We start from the raw sequence: 19,324 nt of genomic DNA, 5'->3' as shown, positions 1-19,324 counted from the left end.
TATGTAGTGTTTCTGTTTTAATATTTAGATCTTTGGTCAATTTTGATTTTAGTTTAGTGTATGGTGAAAGATATGAGTCTAACTGTAATCTTTGGCATGTGAAAAGCCAATTTTTCTACCACCATTTATTAAATAGGCTGTCTTTGTGCCAGGGAATGTGTTTGGTACCTTTGTCATAGATAAGGTGGCTGAATATGTCTGGAGTTGTTTCTGTATCTTCTAATCTTCCACCCACCCTCATGTCTGTTTTTTTCTCTGCCAGTATCATGCTGGGTTTTTTGTTTTGTTTTTTAATCACAGTATCTTTGTAGTATAATTTCAAGGCAGTTATTATGATGCCCCCTGCCTTGCCTTTGTTGCCCAGGATTGCCTTTGCTACTCTTGGTGTCTTCTGGTTCCAAATAATTTTTAGGATTATTTTCTCTAATTCTGTAAGATATGCTGTTGCCATTTTGATCAGGGTTGCATTAAATCTGTATAACAATTTTGGAACTATGGTCACGTTTGCTACATTGGTTCTTCTTACCCAGAGCAAGAAATATCTCCATTTTCTGGTATCTTCTTCTACAGAAAGCACTTCTGGACCTCGTCTTGGTCCAAAAAGTCCACATTTGTAATCCCATGGAAAAGTGACTGGAATTCTAATAAGTTAATTCCAGTCTACCACTTCCAGTGCAGCACATGGCGAGAAAGAAACACTAAGGCATTTGTGTAGTTGTGGGAGCCAAGGAGTCCTAAGTCCGGGTAGAAGAATGAATAATTGGAACAAAGGCCTTGACTCAAGGCCAAACCTGGGCTTTATTAGTTCATGAAGAGGGGAGTGGCTCAGGGCTGCATGGCTGTGAGTGAGAATGGCAGTAAGTACCTGGGTGCTGTGATTTGAGCTCGGTTGAAGGCCTGAAGTCAGCTCTGCAACAGACACACACACACACACACACACACACACACACACACGCAGAAAGAGTAATCTGATCTGCTTGAGGCTGTATCTAGTGCTTTGGGGCCAGTGCTTCAGTGTTGAGGTGTAATCCAGGCCCTGGGAAGTCATAGCCTCTTTTTTCCAGGATCATTTTCAGCCCACAGTGTGGCCTCACTTGGCCCTGCTTACACATGCTACTTGGGAAATGTAGGTAGGGCATCACTGTCCTGTCACATTGCTTCAAAGACCACACATCAGCACCTCAGCTCGGACCATTTACATTTTTAAAAGCCAATTGAGGTGAGAAGGAAATGTCCCAGTCAGTTCTGTACCTATCAGAGTGAGAGTGGCAATAGTGGATATCCCTGTCTTGTTCCTAGATTTAGAGTGAAAGCTTTCAGTTTTTGTCCATTTAGTATAATGTTGGCTGAGGGTTTGTCATGGATGACTTTCAGTACCAGGGATTGAATTCACAACCTCATGCTTGCCAGACAGGTACTTGTATTCATAGACAACTTTTATCAGACTGAGATAAAGACCATCCATTCCAATTTTCTGTAAGATTTTTTTTTATCATGAATGGATGTTGGACTTTGTGAATTTTTTTTTTTTACATATGTTGAAGTTCATATGGATACTGTTTTTTTTTTTTACATATGTTGAAGTTCATATGGATACTGTTTCATATGGATACTCAGCTTTGCTAGTTTGGTGTATCGCATTTATTGATTTACATACATTGAACCATCCCTGCATTTTTGGGATGAATCCTACTTGGTCATGGTGTTTAATCTTCTTGATAATTTTCCATATTCTGTTTGCCAATATCTTATTGACAATTTTTACATCTATGTTCACTAGGGAGATTGGCCTATATGATAAGATTATATCCAAAAAATGAGAAGTATAAAACAAAAGAGGCCTTTATTCTGAGAACGCAGAGAGAGAAAAACTAAAACACTCCCCAACCACTGGAGTCTGGCTTTCTCTCTGGTGGACATGTGGTGATGGGGGTATTTAAATAGCCTCAGTTTGGGGTAGAACCTAAGGGGGCATTAGGGATGCACGGGTAGCCCATTGGTCTTTGTTTGGCACCATAGGTAAATTCCTAGGGGCGGGGAAGATGGAGTCACAGGTAAATTCCTAGGGGAGATAGGAGCTCCTTGGTTCCGCCTCTAAGGCTTCACTGGCTACAGTGTCCTGTCTGGGCCAAAATTCTTTCATATCCCATTTTATGATTATTATTATAAAAAGGGGTGAAGATTTCTCTCTTTAACTGCTTCCTGCTGGCAGAAGGTGCTGTACTGGGGTCTAGGGGAGTCCACAGGATGACAGTTGATGCCCAGGTAGATGCTGGTGCCAGATGTTTTAGCCAGGACAACTTCACTGGTGAATGCACATATGTTAGACTGGAAAAACAAAGAGACAAGATGTTATGAGGAGGCATGGCACTATCATATTTAAGGACCCAGGTGAGGTAGAAGGAAAGGTGCCTTTGATTTAGACGTCATTATATCAGGATGATGTTGAGGTAGGATCATTGTCATGCTGAGGTAGAATTCTGAAAAATAAGTGTGAGGTTAGGAGGAGTGAAGTTATGAGAGGTGATTACTCCCCCATCTGAAAGCATAAAAGTTAAGAGGGTAGGTGTATAAAACTTGTCTCCAGTCCAGGAGTTGAACTGGAAAAAATAGGGGGAGCAGGGAAGGTGGTGGCTGTACCAGTATTGGGAAGGTAAGGGCTTAGGCTTTCAGGGATGTCACATTTAACCAGATAGCTGAGGGTAGAAAGAACTGCAACAGTCATCACATAGAACATTATGAAGATTATCTTATGCATGATGTGGGAGTCTTTAGGATAGGGGTTTGGCACGACTGAGTGAGTTGAGGTAACAGCACTGTTGATTACCTTAAGGTCCTGTACCAGTGTAGGACCCATCAGGCTTGAGTACCAGGAGAATGGGAGTATTGTGGAGTGAATGGGTAGGTTTAAGAAAACCACTGTCCAAAAGGTACTTAATTATGGGTTTAAGTCCCCTTAAATATTGGGGAGCTATGGGGTATTGGGGAATGCAGGGAAAAATTGAGGGATCCCTGAGACAGATTAAAACAGGTGTGGCATGTGTAGCAAGAGTGGGATTGGATGTGTCCCAAACTATGGGGTCGACCAGAGAAGGAGGAAGGGGAGGGAATGGCTTTGTGATGCATTGTGAGGCTGTTTGGAGGATTAGGGCTGTGGGGAGAGAGAAAGTAAAGGAAAAATTAAGCTTTTGAAGAAAGTCTCTACCTAAAAGGGGTGTGGGACATGTTGGGATTACTAGGAAGCTATAGATAAAAAAAAAGAGTCTGGAATCGACATGGGACAGGCCCAGTTTGCAAAGGCTGGGTAGGCTGGCCGTCAATGCCCACAACAGAAATTAAGGACTTACTACAAGGTCCTGAAAATTCAGGAAGTACACTATAAGTCGCCCCCGTATCTACAAGCGGAGATACTATTTTATCTGAGACCTCCAGTGAAACTAAGGGCTCCGACAAAGTTACCAGAGTGGGGGCTGTGAGCCCCGAGCCCCGTCAATCTTCCGCAGCAAGTACGAGGAGATCAGTCAGTGACAAATCTGGCATTGACAGAGTCTCCTGTGAGGGCAAGGAGTTAGAGGATGGCTTACCCACTTGCTGGCGGCTAGGATAGTTGCTCTTCCAATGGCCCTTAATGTTGCAATAGGGACATGGCCCTAGAGCAATGCCAGGGTTGGGGCAATCTTTTGCCCAGTGTCCTTGTTTGCTGCATTTAAAGCACGGTCTGGGCGGGACTTGGGCAGCCACACCTTGTTTCGGATTTCTTGTCCTGGGGGCCCCAAGTGCCACTGCTAAGAGATCAGACTGATATTTAGCAAACTTTATTTTTTGAGCTTGTTTTTCCTCTTTTTTGAATTTTATCTCTGTTGTTGAAGACACGGAAAGCTAATTTAAGAAAATCCCCTTGAGGAGTTTGAGGGCCATGTTCAACTTTTTGTAATTTTGCACGAATATCAGGAGCAGAATGGGAAATAAAATAAGAGTTAATGACAATTATCACTTCATGAGAGTCTGGGTTTACATTAGTGAACTTAATTAAGGTTTCCTGAAGCTGATTCAGAAACACAGCTGGGTTTTCATTAGCCTCCTGGACCTGTTCTAAAAGTTTGTTATAGTTAGTATGTTTGTGAGCAATCTTATTAAGGCCCACAATCCAACACTCAATCATTTTATGTAGTTTTGTTGAACCCTGTCCATTTTGACAGTTTCAGTTAGGATCTTGTTCTGGCACAGCTGTAGGCCCAGGGTCATTATCAGCAGTGTTCACCTTATGTCTGCGATCAGCTTCTTCTCGAGCTGCCTGCCATGGCCAAGTTTGCTCTTGTGAGCTGAAAGTGGTATTTAGAATCACATAAACATCCTTAAAATTTAAATCATAACAATTAGTTATAAATTCAAATTGCCTGATATAATTCTGTGGGTCAACAGAGAAGCTACCTAATTTATGGGTAATCTGAGATAAGTCAGAAAGGGAGAAAGGCACACATATATTAACAAGTCCCTCAGGGCCAGCTTGTTCCCATAGTGGTAGCAGAGATTGAGGAGAAGATTGCGGAGTAGATGGCCATTGGGCAGCCATCTGTCCAGTAGGCATGTGTGAGCAATTATCTGTAGAGCAGCTACAAAGTGGCTGCAGTTAACATGGGACGAGGAAATACAGGCAGTTGGCGCCTCACTGTGTGCCTTGCAGCAATGAAATTGCTGTCCGCAGCACAGTGAACCGTCATGTGGTCTGCAACAGGGTGGCTGATGCTGATCAAAGAGGAGCCACAAGGGGGTGGCCATTGACCATGAGAGCTGTCCCAAGATGGCGGTGCTCTTTCACGTGGTGGAAGGCCACAACATGGCATCGGTCCCCTGCGCAAGCTGCAATAGTCACGCGGCCTGCCAGAAGGACATAGCGACTGAGACCTAGTATGGTGGCCAGGGGATGAGAATGCCATAGGGGACAGAGAATTTTCAGGAGAGTAAGAGGTCAGAGATTGTGAGGAAGTGCTAACAGAAGGATTAGAGCCGCTGGGAGAGTTATGGGTCCCGGGAGAAGGAGGGGAAGACGGTCACACAGTGGGAGATAACAGCGAGGACGATTTTGGGGGTAGGCACACGGCAGCCGATAAAAAACTGGGGGTACTTCGTCTAGTGGATCATGAGGGCAGGAGGGGAGAGTTTGCAGTGCAGCAGAGTTAGCTAAAAGTACCTGGGTGGGGGTACAAGATTTAATGAGTGATGGGCGCGTCCTCAGAGCAAGGAAAGCCTGTATGTAAGGGATCTCTGTTAACTTGTCGCCAGTTTGGCAGAAATCATACAGATTTTTGAGAATACAGGGGTCAAACGTCCCCACTTTGGGCCATGAGCTGCCGGTAAGTGGGTAGGTCAGCCAAAACTCCTGGCAGTAAAAGATTAATTGTTTAGTTTTTATTGTGCATTTAATTTTAAGAGTACGTAGATTGGAAAGTAAGCATTGCAGAGGCGTCTTTTGGGAATTAGAAAAAGCATTTCTCATGACTAATTCAGGCAAGAAGTGAGCCGTGGTCCAGAGGTTGAGCCGTCACTTGTCCCGTGGCACCAAATGGTGGTTAAGTTTTCAAAAACTCATATTTCTCAGTCGTCACCGAGAGATGTACAAGTGGCTTCCATGTGGGTTCAGTAACAGTTCTGCCCATGAGAGCATGAAGCTCTGAGGGATGTGAGAGACTTTCAGTGTGGGCTGGCCCAGGAAAACTCTGCCTTGGGCTATCCGAACCCAAAGGACATGAGAGTTTTTGCGTGCGGACACAGGTTGCCCAGAAAGACCCTGCCCTGGGCTGTTTTAAGGATGTGAGAGTGTCATGAACCCATGGAAAGGGGGGAGAAAACCCACCTGGGGCCGAGCCCAGTGCAGAAGAATTCTCTGGAGTTTGCTCACCTGAGATTAATCGGGCTGGTGTTGTGTGCAAGCGATTGGCAACAAATTAAGCAGGTCCTGGGAGATGAAAAGTGGAGAATTAATCCAGGATGTAATCCAGTTCGTGAATCGGCTGGGGACTCGAACTGGGTGTGTCCCAGGAGTCAGTCACCTGCCAATTGAGTCACAGCACCAAATGATAAGATTATATCCAAAAGATGAGAAGTATAAAACAAAAGAGGCCTTTATTCTGAGAATGCGGAGAGAGAAAAACCAAAACACCCCCCAACCACTGGAGTCCAGCTTTCTCTCTGGTGGACACGTGGTGGTGGTGGTGGGTGTTTAAGTAGCCTCGGTTTGGGGTAGAACCTAAGGGGGCATTAGGGATGCATGGGTAGCCCATTGGTCTTTGTTTGGCGCCATAGGTAAATTCCTAGGGGTGGGGAAGATGGAGTCACAGGTAAATTCCTAGGGATGGGGGAGATAGGAGCTCCTTGGTTCCACCTCAAAGGCTTCACTGGCTACAGTGTCCTGTCTGGGCCAAAACTCTTTCATTATATAGTTCTCTTTCTTAGTTTGGTCCTTCTCTGGTTTTGGTATCAGGATAATGCTTGCTTCAAGAAATGAATTTGGGAGAACTGTTTCCCTTTCAGTTTCATTAAAGAATTTGAGAAATAGTGGTGTTAGGTCATCTCTAAATTTCTTGTAGAATTCAGCAGTGACTCCATCAGGGCCTGGGCTATTATTTGTTGGTAGATTTTTTTAAAATTACATTTTCAAATTTATTAAGTGATATTGGATTACTTAGAATTTTTATATCTTCTTGATTCAGCTTTGGTAGTTCATATGTATCTAGGAATCTGTTTGTTTCTTCTGCATTTTCCATATTATTAGCATAAAAGTTCTTGAAGTAGATACAGGTCATCTTTTAGATTCCTGCAAGATCTGTTATAATTTCACCCCTTTCATTCCAATTGCGTGGATCTGAATTTTTCTTTCCTTTTTTTGTAAGGTTGGCTGAGAGTTTGTTTTTATTTAATATTTCAAAGAACTAGCTCTTCAACTCATTGATTCTTTGTATTGTTTTATTAGTCTCCATTGCATTAATTTCTGCTTTAATCCATAATTTCCTCCCTTGTACAAGCTTTGGACTTGATTTGCTCTTATTTTTCTAGAAGACTGAATTTCAATATTAAGTTTTTTATTTGAACTCACTCTGTTTTCCTGATATATCTATTTACTTCTATAAACTTCTCTCATAGGACAATTTTCATTGTTGTCCCATAAGTTGTGGTATGTTGTATTGGTAATATCATTTAATTATAGAAACTATTGAATTTCTTCTTTAATTTGGTCTGTGACCCATTGGTTGTTATTAAATTTCTATGTTTATGAAGTTCTTGTGGTTTGTTTTGCCATTGATTTCCAATAATATGCATGGAATAATTTCAGTTCCTTTGCATTTACTTAAGCATGTTCTATGAGCTAGTATGTGATCTATTTTGTACAATGTCCTGTATGCAGTTGAGAAGAATATGTATTCTGATGTTATAGGATGGAACACTCTGTAAACATCTACTAATTCCATTTGTTCAAAAGTTTTGTTTCAGTTTTAATATTTCACTATTGATTTTTTTGTCCAGTTGATCTATTTGTGACAGTGATCCCCTAATACAATCATATAAGTGCTTATTTGATTTTTCATGTCCATTAATATTTGTTTTATATAGTTGGGCACACTGGTATTTGTTGCACATATATTTATGATTGCTATATCTTCCGCTTGGATTGTTTCATTTATAAGGAGCTAGTAATCTTCTTTCTCTTTTAATCTCAACTTGAAATCCAGTTTGTCTGCAAATAGAATAGCTACCTGTCTTAGTTACTCTTTACTCACCACTGAGACAAAATACCTGATGCCCAAAGTTAGGGAAGTAAAGGTTTATTTCTTACAATTCTTGGAGGTTTCAGTCTATACTCAGCTGGCTCCAAGGCAGGGTGCATGGTAGGGCCACTGTTCATGGCTGCTACAAACAGCAAAAGTGCAAACTGGCAAAAGATAGAGACACCTTCTTCCTGCCCTACTGGCTCTACCCCTAGGCGGGTGTAGCACTCACACCAGCAATCCAAGTGCTAGACAATGAACCAATCACAAATGCTAGATTTGGTCAAGTCCATAACTGCATGAGGCTTGGGGCCAGTAATATAAACCAGGATATTCCACCAAGCCCCTAAAGACTCATGCACATCCTTTATACAAAAGCACGTAGTCCATCTCCAAGAGTCGCCAAAGTCCTAACAGGGTCAACATTGTTGAAAAGTTCAAGTCCCAAGTCTCCACCTTCTATGGCAAACTCTTAACTATAACATCCTGTACAAGTGAAACAAGGTTAAACATTTCCAAAATGCAAAGGCACTAGATAAACATTACCACTCCAAAAATTACAAATGGGGGAATACAAAGCATTGGAAACAAAGCAAGTCCAACATCTAGCAGGGTGAGCATTAAGTCTTAGAGTTCCATGCTCAGCGTTTGAAGCAATCTGGTTGCAAGCTCCAAAAAGCTTGGGTGATTCCAACCTACAGCACGTCCAGGGGTTTCAGCCCCTGCAGATTCTCTCTTAAGACCCTTCTTCTCGGTTTTTGCAGCTTTCCTTCGATGACCCACCTTCCTGGATTTTTCAAACTTCATGGTCTCCACTGCACCTTTGGCTTCGCCCTTACATCTTTACATATCACCTCTCAGGGGCACCCTGCTTGGCCTCCCAGGCCTTTTATACCCAGGGTGGAAGCTGTCTTACCCTCAGAATTTGTGCATTTGCCTTGCACCTAAAATCAGTGCCATGTGGATGCTGCCAGGGTTTGCTGCCAGCTGGAGCAGTAGCCAGGCTTTTCTCTCTATGCCACCGCCATTCTGAAATGTGGTGTGCTGGCTGCCATTTTGGGACCTCCTGTGGCCTTGTCACCACTCTGGAACTTGGCGCTCTGCTGCTGTTTCTCCTCAAAGCAAATTCTTTCACTTTTGCTGGTTCAAGGTTTCATAAGGTGAAGATCCACTGCTTCCTGGGATGGCAGGTACTCCTTACTTTTAGGTACTCCTTACTTGTCATTGAGACAAAATACCTGGTGCTCAAAGTTAGGGAAGGAGAGGTGTATTTCTTACAATGCTTGGAGGTTTCAGTCCATACTCAAGTGGCTCCAAGGCAGGGTGCATGGCAGGACCACTGTTCATGGCTGCTACAAACAGCAAAAGCATGAACTGGCAAGAGAGGCAGACACACCTTCTTCCCACCTTACCACGTATGCTGGCAACACCCCTAGGCGGGTGTAGCACTCACACCACCAATCCAAGTGCTAGACAATGAACCAATCACAAATGCTAGATTTGGTCAAATCCATAATTGCATGAGTCTTGGGGGCCACATGACACTACCCCTGCTTTTTTCAGGTTCCTATCACATGGAATATTGTTTCCATCTTTGACTTTCAGTCTATGAATGTCTTTTGGGATTAAATGTGCTTCCAGTATGTAGCATATGGTTGGATTTGCTTCTTGATCCATTCTTGAAGTCTGTTTTTTTTGATTGGTGAATTAAGGCAATTAATGTTGGTGGTTATAGCTGCTATGTCTTGATTTATCCTTGTCATGTTATTTTCGTGTTGCTGGCTCCATTTCTCTCCCCTCTGTTTACTTGTTTGCCCTTCCTCACAGGATATCCGAACCCACACTACTCACCAGCCACTGCAGTCCTCCACATCTTCCCTTCTGTTCCACTGGGCATCTCTCTGTGGAGGCCTTTGGAGTGGCCACAGTCACTGTGTGTCTGCAGGTTTGAGCTGCTCCTTCCATGCAGTAAGTTCAGGCTCAGGGAAAAGGTACCACCTGCTACCTCCTTCTTTTTTTTTCTTTTTCTCTTTTTATTGGTACCGGGGATCAAACTCACGACTGCCTGCTTGCAAGGCAGGTGCTTATACCGCTGAGCTAAATCCTCAGCCCCTGCTACCTCCTTCTTCTTCATTGAAGTTTTTCTCTTTGCTTTCCCTGTAGGCATCACTTCTCGGTGCAGATCCTTCCTGGGACCAGGGGACCCACTTCCCACCTTCTTCTCTTCCTCATATTGCAACATTCCAGGGTCTGGACACCAAGTCTTGGAGTGGCTGTTTCTCTGCTCCTCACCACTCTGCCATCTTCCCGGAACTACTATTGCTAGTATTTAGAACCCATATGAAATGACTACTTCTCAGAATTGTCTCCCAGGGGCAGCTGACTTTTGGGTTTTGAGTCTGTTGCAAGATCCTATCTCTTCAATTTATTGGAGATGAAAAGTTGCTGTCTGTTTGGCCCAGACTGTACTTCTCTGGCACTGGGTTGTAATATTTTTTATGACCCTTTGGCAATTTCAGTCTTGGCATTCTAGGAAGAACAACTGATTAGAAAAATTATGACAATTACTTTAACTGGCTAAAGTAGTATGATTAGCAATAACAATAGCATTGAACACAGCCTAGAAAACAACAAACTGTGGTAACTGTTAATTTGCCAACTTTCACTGTATGAACTAGATTTTTGCTTATATAACAAAATCCCAAACAAACCAGAAAATTGTACATAGCAAACAAACCCTCCATGTGGGAATTTTATCCTCAAGGTAGAAAATTTAAAAGGAGGGAGGGGAAATAGAGAATTAGAAGAAGAGGAAGAGACTAGAAGCAGGCTGGAGGGCAAGCTTTGGGAGACTGGTGAAGCAGACACCGGGAAAGAGAAGAGGAAGAAATAAAAACAACAACAGAACACTGATGACAGAAAAACTAGAAAAAGTGTTTACACTCATAAAATAAGAAGAAACAGTCAAGGAACTGCAAAACAAAACCAAAACAAGAAAAAGAAAGATTAAAAGAATAAGATATAAAAGTCTGCTTCAAGACGTGTCTCTGTGTCACTGGTAGGCAAAGTGTGCGGAGAGAGTGCAGATCTGGGTTGACTAACCCCAGCAAGCCAGCTATAGATTTACACAGGGCGGGTGAGAATCCCAGCAAGCTTGTGCTTTAGTTCCACTGAGGTTCAGGCTGGTTTCTGGCTGTGAGGCTGGACCCCATTTGTTTAGCCTGCACCATCTGCGTGCCTTCTTCCGCCTTAAACTCAAACTCCTTAACCTCCTGCTGACTTGAACTCAGTTCCACTTCACCCTGTTCCCAGGAGGTGCTAGATGGAGCCAGCCTGTAGCTGCTCTGAGTTTTTTTTTAAATTTTATTTAAAGAAAGACTAGACAAAACAGAAAGTGGGTAGAAATAATACACATGTTCAGAGAAAAAATAAACAGTAAGAAATCACTAGTTGATGTTTACGTAGTGTCCTTTTACAAATAGTTGCTCAAGATACAAAAGTGGAACATATAAAGTGGGAATTCAAACAGCAAGACTGCAAACAGTTCTGTTCCACTATCCAACAAAAACTTACTAATATGATTGTCAATCCTATACACTTAAACATACATGCAGTTATCCATATCTTCATTTATGTTGAGATTAAACAAACCCAAACAGTGTAATATCACTCTGAACAAAGTATAATAGTATTGCTGGATTTCACATCATGACACTCTGGAATCAGCACTGGGTACTGCAGTGTCTTATTTTTTTTTTAAATTTTATTTAAAGAAAGACTAAACAAAACAGAAAACGGGTAGAAATAATATGTACTTTCAAAGAAAAAAATAAACAATAAGAAACCACTAGTTGATGATTACAGATTGTCCTATTACAAATAGTTATTCAAGATACAAAGTGGAGCATATAAAGTGGGAATTCAAACAGTGAGATTGCAACCAGTTCTGTTAAACTATCCAACAAAAACTTAGAAATATGGTTATAAATCCTATACACTTAAACATACATGCAGTTATCCATATCTTCAATTATGTTGAGATTGAACAAACCCAAGCTGGCTAATATCACTCTGAAAAAAGAATAGTACTATTGCTGGGTTTCACATTATGACACTCCAGGGTCAGCACTGGGTACTTTAGTGTCTCTTTTTCTTCAAAGTATCTATTCATTTCATCATGTGTCATAACATCAGTTCTCATAAACTTTTTATAGGTTCTACACATGCATGTGTCTTAACATGTATTTCTATCCTTTCTATATTAGAGGGAGAAACAAAACAAAGCAAGACAAAACAAAACATTCTTATAAACACATGAAACAAAAGAAACATATAAGACCGTTATACAAAGATTTCTACCATAGTTCCTGTGTTGTCTCTTATTATATCCAGTAGAACTGGCTATATCATTAGACATAGTATAATTGAATATATCAGTGCATAACAGTATTAATAAAAACACAACTTTATATATAGCATAAAACTTCAAAAACAGGCAGTTATCAAACCAGAATGTGTATCATAGAGTCTTGTCATCTTCAGTGTAGTTGCCTATACTCTCAGAGTTGATACTATCAATCATATCAGTTTTGAATAAAATCTATCAATACCAAACAGCAATCAAACAAACCAGATTTAACTAAGATCAGTCATGATAAAACAGTATAAGTCTTACGGGGCTCCAGATTAAGATAATAGGAAGTTAAAGATGATTACTGTGCTATATCCTGATGTTTTTGGGATAGCTGTCTGTGCCCTCAAATCTAATGCAAGTAGACAAACTGGGACAGAATAAAATCTATCAAAAAAAAAAAAAGAATAAAATCTATCTAATCAGAGTGGGTCTCAGCCAGGTGCAAGTAATGTGGGTTTTAAATCCTGATACACCATTAACAATATCTTCTGCCATCTTTTTAAAGACTCTCCCTCCCCTTTCACTTCCCCAGGGTGCACTGTGCATTTTTGGGTCTCACCAAGACCCTTGGTTTTAAATTGGGTGGGGAGAGGCAACCTGCTATTTACCTAAGTGGTTCTGAACTTTCTCTTTCCTGGACTTGATCTCTAATTGTATTCCTTTACCTATTAAAGCCTGTCTTTCCAACCAATCCACAAATGCTAGTCTAGTTGCCCCTATTACTCTCTGGTTCTCTGTTATATAGAGCATTGTTTTCTCATATTTGATTTTCAGTCCATGTACTCTTTTTCATATTAACTATATTTCCATAAATAGCATCTCGGTGGACCCTGCCTCCTGATCTACTCCACGTGTGGTCCTTTTTTTTTACTTTAGTGTATCAAGGCCATCTATATTAGAGATTATAACCAACCTTCTCTGCCTTATTTCTGTTATGCTCTTTTTTGCCATCAGTTGTCTGCTTGTCTTCTTCATTCTGTTTTCTGCTCCATTTATTGAGGCCTCTCTGCCATTGTTTCTGGATTCCTGGTACTTTTCTCTCTCTCTAGAATGCCCTGCGGTATTCTCTGTAGAGGTGGATTGGTGATTGCGTATTTGTCTTGGAAGCATCTTGTTTCTCAATTAATTTCTAGAGACAGTTTATCAGGGTATATCAATCTGGGATGGAGGTTATTTTCTTTCAGGGCTTGGAATATTTCACTCCAGGCTCTTCTTGATGGTTTGTGTTGAGATGTCTGCCATTATTCTGATGGGCCTTCCTTTATAGGTGATCTGTTTCTTGTCTCTAACAGCTTTTAATATTCTGTTCTTATATTGAATTTCTGGGATCTTGATTATTATATGCCTGGGTGTAGCTCTATTTGGTGTAGGTGGCTGGAGTTCTGTATGCCTCATACATCTGAATATCATTTCCTTTTCCTATGTTTGGGAAGTTTTCCTTAATTATTTCTGTGAATAGCCTTTGTAGTTCCTTTATTTGTACCCCAGCTTCTTCATTCACATTCTTTATTCTGAAGTTAAAGATCTTCTTGTTGTCTTCTTGCTTTTGTATTGTCACTGCTTGTTTCCTTGCTGTTTTTAAAATTTTTTCCTTTCATAATCCCACATTGCAAAACTGTCCTCCAGTTTGCATAATCTATCCTGAGTTTCTTTCAGACAGATTTGCCATCTTTCCACAGAGTTTTTAATTTCCTGGCAATGTCTTTGAATCTGCTTCATGTATTCTATATTTTCTTTATATTCTTCATCAAATGGTTCTCTCCTTTGTTTGAGTTCCTCCCTTCTTCCATCTGTGTCTTCTTGAGGGGTACTTAGCCTCTTTTTTATTAATCTTCTTATATCTTGCTTTAATTGACTAAATATTTCCCTTTTGAACTCATCTATGAGGTCCTGAATATATCTCTTTATGTCCACTGGTGCCGTGTCTGATATTGCATGTTGCTGTTCTCATTCTCCTTTGTATTTACCTGTCCTGGGTCAATGTTCTCAGGGTTGGGACCTGGGGACTTTTTCTTGTTGCTTCCTCTTCCCATCTTTTTTGTTTCTTCCAAGAGGCTCCAGTTTCTTTCTTTGTTGGTTACAATTCTTCTGAAGCATGCTGCTAGGTGACCCTTCCCACTGCAGTGTATTAGTGAGTTGCAAACAGGGGCAGCATATGCTGGCTCTTCCCCTCCGGGTCAGTCAGCTGATGCCTTCATTGCATTAGTGTGCATTACTGCTATAGGGAATTGATTTTGGATAACCTATTGGGTCTCAGCCAGGTCATGTGACCCAGGCCTAGCTCACTCCACCAATCCCATTTGGGAAGGGAACAACTGACTGAAGTCACTGCTGCCCCTAGTACTTGCCAGTCCTGCCTGGTCACACAATGTTGTCCGCTGGAGCCCCCTTTTCTGTGGAATTCTCCACTCCTGTCACTCACCACAGGCTGATGCAGGATCCCCGCCAGCTAAGTTTTCCATTAGACTGTTGGAGCCTTGACTTCAGTGTGACTGCGCCTCCAGTGAGTTGAAGCGGCAGGACCTTGGATGGCTCAGCAAGTCGCCCACTGCGATAGGAGCACTGAACCTTTAGCTGGTCAAATAATAGCACTGGGACTGTATGTTTTATTGGTTTTTCTCACCTTAATTTCTTCTTAGGACAAGAGAATTCATCTCCTTCTGTTCGGGGGTCCCCACGCTGTATTATGTTGAATTCTAGGTTGACTACTCAGGGAGCCTCTGAAGCCAGCTGTTATCTATCTGCCATCTTTGCTCTGCCTCTGCTCTTGAGCTTAGTTGGCCCCTCTCCAGGATGACTCCAGGCCATTCACCCTCTCCAGGGGGACACTGAAACCTGAAAGTCTGCTTTGTGACTGCTCCACTCAACTGGCGTGTTCCTGTGAGGAGGCGTCTGGGGTCACCATTTGTCACTGTGCATCTGCTGATTCGAGCTGCCCCTGTCACACAGTGAGTACGTCCAGCTCAGGGAGAAAGCAGTGCCTGTCTCCTCCTTCTTCTTCATCGAAGTCTCTCTCTTTGCTCTCCCCATTGGCTCAGTTCTCAATTTCGATTCTTGCTGGCCCCACAGACTTATTTAACCTCCTTCTCTTCCTCATCTTGCTGATTCCAGGGTCTGGACACCAAATCTCAGAGAGGCTCTTTCTCTGATGTTCATTACTCTTCAATCTTTCCAGAAGTCCTTTAAGACTTTTTTAATATGTAGTTTTCTTCACACTGTCTCTCCCTTTTTTTTTTTTTTTTTGTATTGGGAATTGAACTCAGAACCTTGAGCTTGCCAGGCAGGCACTGTGCCACTGAGTTATATCCTTAGCATTTTCTTTCTTTTTTGCCCTTGCAGTGAAAACATTTAAAACATCGGTCACCTGGATTTTGCTACTTGCTCCCCCATAGTGTATTAAAAGTGTTTTTCTCTCCTCTTGTTCTTGTGAGTTGATACTGCATTTTAAAGCTTTGTCAGATTCCAGCTTCGGTTTTTAGTAACAAAAATGTTGTAGGATAAATTTTCAATTCCCCTTTCCTTTCTTCCTTCCCTCACTGGAGCGTGGACTTGCCTTTGCTCAGCCAGAAAGCTACTTCCCCAGGCCTTGCCCAAATTTTACTTTGAGATGAGTTTTTGCTAAGTTGCCCCACTGGTCTCAAACCTGTGATCCTGCTTGTTCAGCCTTCCAAGTAGGTGAGATTACAGATATGCACAACCACGCCTTGCTCCTGATCAGTTTTCAAAATAGTGTGCGCAGCTTGCTAGTGTTATAGACAGCTAAGTGAGATAGAAATTAACACACAGCCAGGCAGGGTTTGGGCCCTTGAGCAAGCCAGCACGAACAAAGACATCAGGATTGTGGCGGGAGGCGAACCAAAGGGAGCCAGGCCTCAGTAACTGGGCCAGCAAGCCTTCCTGGTGGTACACAGCAAGTTGTCCTGTGTGACAGTGTTCTCCAGACTCATCTTCTATTTCTCCTGCCTCTGGAATTGGTTCTTCAGAGGTTCCACTGTTCCTTTATGTAGAAATGGTTTTCAAGGTCACTTCTGGGGCATTAGAGTGCTCGAGGCTACTGACTTTGTTTCTTTCTGGAGTGTTTTCTGTTATTGCTTTTGTTATCTTTTCAAGGATTGGACCCAGAAGGTATCATTTCTTTTTTTTTTTTTTTTTTTTTTTGTCTTTTTCTTTTTTTATCGGTACCGGGGATCGAACTCATGACTGCCTGCTTGCAAGGCAGGTGCTTATGCCGCTGAGCTAAATCCCCAGCCCCAAGATATCATTTCTATTATTGTTTTACAGGTACAATTCATCATTTGTTTGCATGATACTTCGTATTTAAAGTTATGACTGTAGGATTTCTAATTGACATCTTTTATCTAAATTATTTCTTTGCTTCCTCCCATGCCAACAATCTCAATTCTCATGAACTGTGAGAGAAGTCAAATATCAGAAATCTACTTATTTTCTTTGTCCTCTATTTTATACACATGACAACCTCAGACACCAGCAACATGACCCCAGAGCTTCAGAGATCTTTTGTTACTTTTTCTTACACTTTTTTTTTTTTTTTTCCCCCGCTTTGTTTTTTGAGACAGGGTCTCATTATACAGCTCAGGCTAGCCTCGAACTTGAGGTGATCCTGCTGTCTCAGCTTCCTGAGTACTGGGATTACCAGCGTTCACCACTACATCTGGTCTTACGCTTCTGTCGTCCATAGAGTAGATCCCACTGGGAGTACAGTCAAATTACTGTGTTTGTAAGTCATGTAGAATTTTCCTCTTTGGTCATTATGCCACTGACTAAATACACATTTACCTTCATTTATTTCCTTTTAGTTTTTAGCCTTCTGGATATCTTTTTCATAATATAATTATAAACTACTAAATATTTGCATGATCCCTACAGTTAAATCTACCTAATAAACCACATTTAAAGAAGCCTAGGTCTAGTTTCTGTCCCTTTCCTTTCTTATAGATATTACTATTTTACTGTATGGTCTGATTTTTGTTGTTTTAAAAATATAGTCATATATATTCTTAAACAGAAGCAAACAGATGTGTATACTTGGTTCTCACATAAGCTGAAGCATACTGTATATCCTAGATACTGCTTTCCTCACCAATGTCTCCTCTCCCTTTCTTTTTCCTTCTTTCCATCTTTTTAAATTTGTACCAGGAATCGAACTCATGACCTTGGGCTTGCCAGGCAGCCACTAAGCCACTGAGCTGTATACCTGGCCCCGTGTTTCTTTCTTGCAGAGCTTGGCAGACCTGTTGCACTGAGCAACCCCCTGGCCTTCCTCTCCCTCTGAAGGCTCATCCTGTGGGTGCCCCATGCTTATTCCACTCGTCCCTGCCTCATGGACATTCTGACTTTCCCATATTTTTCATATCGTCATTGTTGCAAACAGTGCTCCAGGGGGTACCCTTGTGTATATCTCATTGGAGCTTTGCCCATGCATGTTTGAGACCGATTTCTCCCTCCAGGGTTGCTAGGTCAGAGAAACGGAGATTTGAAAGCAGAAAGACAAGGAGTTTTGGTTCATAATTCCTTTCGCTATTTCGCTTCCTCCTGGCACCCTTCTCTGCAGTAACAGGAACACGGTGCAGGCTGTGAGCTCCCCGCCCCGGCTCAGGGCCGCCCCTTTCTTGTGCACAGATGTTAGGCCTCTGCCCTGCTTTCCTGTCCACCTTGCTGATCCCCCACCCAGACAAGAGTCTCCAGGTAGCGGACTCTAGCTTTGGGAGACGCTGGGGTAGCAAATGCTTGTGTCTGAGAGACATTTTCGAGCCTGAGATGCATGGCTGTGGGACTCCACCTGCAGTGTCCATATGCATAACCTGGATGGATGAAGACCTCTAGGTTTAAATCCTACTCTCCCCGAACCACTGACCCCTGTGGTCTTGGCTACATATGGAGAAGAGAGTTAAAAAGAAAGGTCTTATTGGGGAAGATTACCCTTGATACAAACTCCATAGAAATAAATCCAGCTAAAAGCGATCACTTCAAAAAGAAAAAAATAAAATAAAAACGGTGATCACTCATTCACATTGGTGACTTTCAGGGCCCTTACTTACCTTGAAAACCCTCTTCCAGCTCTGTCGCCCTGGGGCCTGGCCATGGATGCTGTCCTAATCAGGAATTACTTGCTCAGCTGGATATCAGGGCCCCTGCACGGCTTCCACGGGGACCTGCCTCTGCCCTCAGCTCCGTCAGCACTTGGCTTGAAGCTTACATTCCCGGTGAAGCTCATCTGGCCGGCTCCACTCGGCTAGGATTCTTCCTTCACCTCACTGTCTTAAGTACAAGGTGGCCGGGTTTAGCGAATCATAACACAGGATAACCTGTGAAACTAGAATTTTGGGTGAATGATGAATACTTTAAGTGCACAACATACTGATACTAAAATTATTATTTATGAAGATCAAATATACCTGGTGGGTCCTATATTTTGTCTGACAACTCTGGTTTAAAGACCCTCAAATCCAAATAATTCTCCAGGCGTAGTGGTATGCACCTGTATTTCCCACACTTGGGAGACTGAGGCAGGAGGATTACCTTAGGTTAGAGGTCACCCTGGGCTATGTAGTGAGTTTAAATCCAGCTTGAACTACACAGTGATATCCTGTCTCCAAAAACCAGAAAAAAAGTTTCTCTGAGTCACTGTATGTGTGCTGTATTTTGCTAAGCACTGTAGATGATAAGTTCCTTGAAGCAAGGACTTTCTTCTATGCTGGCCTCCGGTCTGTCCATATTCCAATACTTGAAATTCCAAAGTATTTTTTTTTTTTTTTTGGTACCGGAAATTGAATCCAGGGCCTCAAGCTTGCCAAGCAGGTGCTGTGCCACTGAGCTATATCCTCAGCCCTAAGTTAATGTTTGATGAATGAATAAATCTTAAAATTAAGCTTTGGTTTCCATTAAATAGAAAACAGCCTCTATTCTTGAGAGACATTTGTGATTTAAGCATAAAGCAATATAAAGCTGACTGCTTCTTTTTAAACTAGTCTAAATTTCTATCACTGATTAGAGTAAAACCCATAAGTTGTTTTCATTATACATACATGCACATTTGTTTTTTGTTTGCCTTTGTTTTTTGAGACTGGATCTTACTTTGTAGTTCAAGTTGGCCTTGAACTTGTGGCAGTCTCCTGCCTCAGCCTCC

At 42.0% G+C, this 19,324-nt stretch overlaps 1 protein-coding gene and 1 long non-coding RNA gene across 2 annotated transcripts in view; one reads left to right on the top strand and one right to left on the bottom strand.

The window, feature by feature from the left end:
• Positions 1-19,324, top strand: part of LOC134477928 (endogenous retrovirus group K member 19 Gag polyprotein-like) — a 57,231-nt gene that overhangs the window by 29,652 nt on the left and 8,255 nt on the right. The window lies entirely within an intron of this gene.
• LOC134477929 (uncharacterized) lies at positions 1,631-18,354 on the bottom strand. Its single transcript, XR_010050242.1, has 3 exons — positions 18,237-18,354; positions 5,900-6,050; positions 1,631-2,328 (listed from the first exon to the last, which is right to left on the bottom strand). It is a non-coding gene; the product is annotated as an uncharacterized LOC134477929 (long non-coding RNA).

Source organism: Cavia porcellus, unplaced genomic scaffold, assembly GCF_034190915.1.
Source record: "Cavia porcellus strain 051 isolate PalLab524CR breed Dunkin Hartley unplaced genomic scaffold, mCavPor4.1 scaffold_10, whole genome shotgun sequence".
In the NCBI taxonomy this organism is placed as follows: Eukaryota; Metazoa; Chordata; class Mammalia; order Rodentia; family Caviidae; genus Cavia; species Cavia porcellus.
This window is presented reverse-complemented; position numbering and strand designations above follow the sequence as displayed.